The sequence below is a fragment of the Tauraco erythrolophus genome, chromosome W (genome assembly GCF_009769465.1).
Source record: "Tauraco erythrolophus isolate bTauEry1 chromosome W, bTauEry1.pri, whole genome shotgun sequence".
NCBI lineage: Eukaryota > Metazoa > Chordata > Aves > Musophagiformes > Musophagidae > Tauraco > Tauraco erythrolophus.
In genome coordinates, this window is record NC_141497.1 from 25071490 (window position 1) to 25077594 (window position 6105).

The window sequence follows — 6105 nt, forward strand, 5'->3', positions numbered from 1 at the left end:
AACTTTGTAAATCTGAATGTGATTGATCCAAATTAAGTGGATCTTTCACTTTGGGGAAGGAGTGTCTAGAACATTTTACTTTTCTCATCTTTTTGAACCATATGGGGTAATTCCTGTCATGATAAGAAGCTACACTTACAATGTAATGGGAAAGGGCAAGGAGGTAAGAGGTGACCTCCTTAGCAGAGCTATAATCAATCCTTAGAAAACACTCAAAACCTGCTTTTGTCTAGGGCAATGAGTATGGCAATTTTCCTGTGAATAAACATACATGTAGAATTGGCACTTCCTTGGGAAAGGCTGAACATAAGTTATATGGAGAATTCCGCAACCTAGAAAAAGGTGTCAGACAAAATGCAAATGAGTTAAGAGAAGAGAAAAACATGGATGCAGGATTTTTTTTTCTATACGTTTCTACATTGTGTATATGCAGGTGGTTTGCAGAGTTGTGTTTTTAAAATATTTTAGGGAGGAGGAAAGTGCACAAGTGTCAATATACTATAAGAATGGTTTTATTTTTTCTTTTTAATGATCTACATCTTTTAAGAAGCTAACCTAGTCTTACAAAAAAGTTGAGCACTGCTCTAGCTTTAGTAGGATTTTCTTTAAGGTTTCCTTAAAACCAACCGTGTATGATTTGAGATAAACCTAAGGGATTCCTGCTGTAAAAGGAGCTGTGGGTTTGGGTCTTATGTCTTTGCCTTTGTCCCCACCCCTCTTTCCCCTACTGACCTAGTGCTGAAAACCTGCCTGTCTCCTGAGGAGTACTGTGCTGGGGTTTTCTGCTAGGGGAGGGATGTAGGGGAATACTGATAGCACAATAGTCCTTACACTTGTACTTCAAAAATAGTTTAGTAATACAGATTGTACAAACTGAAACCATTTATTTTTTATGGAGACCTTGTTTTAAAGGCTATGTACAAAAATTGCTGGATTTGAAATGTAACCCTTAAGGCATGGGTTCTGTAGCAGCATTCACTGTTTGGTGCATGTTTTTGTGCGCTATATCTGAAATTAAGTTAAAATGTCTAGAAATAATTTTTTTTTTTATCACATGGTGCATGAGTTACCAACCATTGCACAGCCAGAAAAGGCAAATGCATGTGTTTTAAGTAGGTTTGTACAACCCCATTAAGTCAAAACCAATGTTACATTATATTGTATAAGCAATCTACAGTTTATTTTAAGGGAATGATATTACTATAAAGCTGTGAGATGGTTCATGGAGCTCGCAAGCAGGCACTACTAGCACGACAGCCTACCCCAGCTGCTCCCTGCGCTCCTGCCCAGTGAGTGGCAGGCGATGCGGTTTCCCCTGCACCATGCTAGAAGGGTGGGGTGGTATGGTGTTGAGGGGCTAGTGGTTTTGGGTTGTGTGAGGGGTTGTCACATCCTTGGTAGCTGCTTTCCTATGCTGGTAAGGGAGGAGTAGTTTCGGTCGTGCTGCTTCTTGCTGCCTCTGAAGGCCCAGCTGCGGAAGCGAAGGCTGTGCTGGGGCCGGCCTGGCGTGAGGTGGTCAGGGGGCCAGGCAGCAGGGGAGGCATGCTGCAAGGCTGCTTCTCATCAGTGACCTCGCGGGATGAGGAAGAGACACGAAGAAAAAGGCAGCCTTGAAAATGGCTTCTAATGAAATCGCCTTCTTGAAAATGTTTTCTACCCTCAGATACAAGGCCGAGCATGGTGCGGTTTGCATTCCACACTGTCCTGGTTTCAGCTGGGACAGAGTTAGTTCTTTTTAGCAGCCAGAAGAGCTCTGTGTTTTGATTTTAGTCTGGGACTCGTTATGACAAGAACACTGACAGCGCACTGATGTTTATAGTTGGCACTGAGGCCTCAAGGACCTTTCAGCTGCCGTGTTCTTGCCAGTGTGCAGGAGCACAACAGGATAGAGGGGAGCATGGCCAGGACAAAGGGTCCACAACTGCCCTTATGATTTGAACTTAGACTTAGTATTGAGGGCCAAATTGGCCAATTAGTATTCCATATCATGCAGCGTCATGTCCAGCATATAGATGAGGGTTAACTGGAAAGAAGGACCTTTGCTCTTCCAGGAGCTCTCACTTTCAGACTCTCGGAGTGCTCTCTCTCTCTCTCTTTTCAGGCCTCTCGCTTGTCTGAGATTGTAATGTAGGGACTTATATAAGAAAAAATTTTTCACTCTGGGGGTGGTGAGGCACTGGAACAGGTTGCCCAGAGAAGTTGTGGATGCCCCATCCCTGGAAGTGTTAAAGGCCAGGTTGGATGAGGCTTTGGGCAACCTGGTGTAGTGGAGAGTTTCCCTGCCCATGGCAGGGGTGTTGGAACTAGATGGTCTTTGAGGTCCCTTCTAACCCTAACCATTCTATGATTCTATGATCTGTTTCGGGATCGTTAGCCCAGGATGGGACTGGTCTTGGTCACCAGGTGGTGAGCAATTACACTGTGCATCACTTGTTTGTATATGTTATTATCATTATACATATGTATATATTCATATATTAGTAGTAGTTGTATTAAATTGTTCTTATCTCAACCCATGGGTCTCTTTCCCTTTTCTCCTTTAATTCTCTTCCCCATCTCCCTGGGAATGGGGGAGGGTGAGCGAGCAGCTGTGTGGCATTTAGACACAGAGTCTGCCAAGTTCATAGCAGACAGCAGCTAGATGTCTTATTTGTGACTCTGATTATTTCTTTCTATTAATAAGACTTTCAGAAATGTCTGTAGTCACCTGTTCATGACTCCTATTATTTCACATATATTCTTTAAATAAATTTCATATTTTCATGGTAAATGAGAAAACCATGCTTAAACCAAGAATCCTCTGGGTTGATCTAGTAGTACTAAAGCAGTTCCACTAAATCTGAAAAAACATGCTTCTGAAAACAGTATTCTAGTACTCACTATTGTCATTTCATAAGAAAAAAATCTGTTTGTAGGTTTAGATGGAAGTTTTTATTAAATTACTCTATATTTGTGTGTAAACTAACAGAAAGTTTGTATGAAGATACTTTTTGTAAATGCACGATGATTAGGAGCTAAGGTAAAGCATAGGTCTATACTAATGACTATATTTGCCTGATACGCTATGTAAACACCATGCTGAAATATGAGGACTAAGCAGATGAGAAAAAATTACATGCGATCATGGTACCTTTCTTCCTTTTTATATGTTGGAAATTATCTATAGAAGGGAACACTGTACAAATACAAATTTAGTTTTAAGCAACAATTTGAGCGTGATCATCATTTAATACTTGTTTTTTCTTAAGAGTTAACAGACTTTTAGATCTTAGTCGTAGTATCACAGAATTATCATAGAATGGTTAGGGCTGGAAGGGACCTTCAAAGGTCATCTAGTCCAACCCCCCTGCAAGGAACAGGGATATCTCCAACTAGATCAGGTTGCTCAGGGCCTCGTCCAACCTGGCCTTGAACGTCTCCAGGGATGGAGCATCCACCACCTCTCTGGGCAACCTGTTCCAGTGTTCTACCACTCTCATGGTAAAAAATTTTTTCCTAATATCCAACCTGAATCTACCTCCCTCTATTTTAAAACCATTACCCCTTGTCCTATCACAACAGGCCCTCCTGAACAGCCTCTCCCCATCTTTCTTGTAGGCCCCCTTGAGGTACTGGAAGACCCCTATAAGGTCACCCCGGAGCCTCCTCTTCTCCAGGCTGAACAGCCCCAACTCTTTCAGCCTGTCCTCATAGGAAAGGTGCTCCAGCCCTCTTATCATCTTCGTGGCCCTCCTCTGGACCCTCTCCAACTGGTCCATGTCCTTCTTATGTTGGGGGCTCCAGAACTGGACGCAGTACTCCAAGTGAGGTCTCACGAGGGCAGAGTAGAGGGGAAGAATCACCTCTCTCGACCTGCTGGCCACGCTCCTCTTGATACAGCTCAGGATGCGGTTGGCCTTCTGGGCCGCAAGAGCACATTGCCGGCTCATATTGAGCTTCTCGTCCACCAGTACTCCCAAGTCCTTCTCCTCGGGGCTGCTCTCGATCCATTCACCACCCAGTCTGTATTTGTGCCTGGGATTGCCATGACCCAGATGTAGGACCTTGCATTTGGCCTGGTTGAACTTCATGAGGTTGGTATGGGCCCACCTCTCCAGCCTGTCGAGGTCCCTCTGGATGGCATGCCTCCCTTCCAGCGTGTCGACAGCACCACGCAGCTTGGTGTCATCGGCGAACTTGCTGAGGGTGCACTCCATGCCACTGTCCACGTCACCTACAAAGATGTTGAAGAGGGCCGGGCCCAACACGGACCCCTGAGGGACGCCACTCGTGACCGGTCTCCACTTGGACATCGAGCCGTTGACCACTACTCTCTGAGTGCGGCCATTGAGCTAATTCCTTATCCACCGAGTGGTCCATCCATCAAACCCATGCCTCTCTAGTTTAGAGAGAAGAATGTCGTGCGGGACAGTGTCAAAAGCTTTGCACAAGTCCAGGTAGATGACATCCGTTGGTCGACCCTTGTCCACCGATGCTGTCACCCCATCGTAAAAGGCCACCAAGTTGGTCAGGCACGATCTGCCTTTGGTGAAGCCATGTTGGCTGTCACCCACCACCTCCTTGCCCTCCATGTGCCTTAGCATGGTTCCCAGGAGAATCTGCTCCATGACCTTGCCAGGCACAGAGGTGAGGCTGACCGGCCTGTAGTTGCCCGGGTCCTCCTTGTTCCCCTTTTTAAAGATGGGGGTTATGTTCCCTCTCTTCCAGTCATCGGGGACCTCGCCAGACTGCCACGACTTCTCAAATACAATGGCCAGTGGCTTGGCAACTTCATCCGCCAGTTCCTTCAGGACCCGCGGATGGATCTCATCAGGTCCCATGGACTTGTGCACCTTCAAGTTCCTCAGATGTTCTCGAACCTGCTCTTCAAGTACAGTGGGCGGTGGTTCATCCTCACAGTCCCTGCTAGTTCTTTCCACAGCTTGGGTGGTAAGACAAGAGGCTTTATCAGTGAAAACTGAGGCAAAAAAGTCATTGAGTAACTCAGCCTTCTCTATGTCCCGGGTAACCAGAGCACCAGTATCCTTCTGGAGGGGGCCTACGTTCTCCTTGGACTTCCTTTTGTCCCCTACATATCTATAGAAGCTTTTCTTACTGCTTTTTATATTCCTTGCCAAATTCAATTCGTGAATGCTCTCATCTGTAGTAGATCACTCCATTAGATCTTTAGATATGTTATGATAGCCGAGACATCTTAATTTTACTTTTTTGAAGGAGTACCTATTACCAGAGCATTGTATTATGTCACCATGACACTTGACCAAGTTAGACATGTATTTTGCTCTGACACAGAAGTCCTTATGCCTTTGATCGAAGAGAGCAATTGCGTGCTGAATTAAAATGGAATAGTTCTGTTGGAGAGGTTTGGAGGCTCTTTCCTAGAAACTACTATACTTAGTAGTGGAAAATTTTCCTTCTTACAGAGACGAAGCAATATTTGAGGTAAGTTAGTTCTAACATTCATTTTTTTATGATAAGAACTTATTCCTTATTGATTGTGGCTTTAAAGGATAGCTGTTGTCTATGAAAAATCTTTTGAAAGGATAGTTAGTTCAGAATTGATCTAAAATTTGTGAATTGTTGGGGTTTTTTAATCCAAAAAACGGTAGGTGAACAGCAATGTTTATGTGGATGTTAATGTATACAAAAATCATAGAATCATAGAACGCTTAGGGTTGGAAGGGACCTCAAAGACCATCTAGTTCCAACGCCCCTGCTACGGGCAGGGACACCTTCCACTAGATCAGGTTGCTCAAATCTTTGTCCAACCTGGCCTTGAACACTTCCAGGAATGGAGCATCCACAACTTCTCTGGGCAACCTGTTCCAGTGCTTCACCACCCTCACAGTGAAGAATTTTTCCTTAGAACTAATGTAAATCTCCCCTCTTTCAGTTTAAAGCCATTGCCCCGTGTCTTATCACTACATGCCCTTGTAAAAGGTCCCTCTCCAGCTTTCCTGTAGGCCCCCTTCAGGTACTGGAAGGCTGCTATAAGATCACCCCAGAGCCTTCTCTTCTCCAGGCTGAACAGCCCCAACTCTCTCAGCCCATCTTCATAGGAGAGGTGTTCCAGCCCTCAGATCATCTTCATGGCCCTCCTCTGGA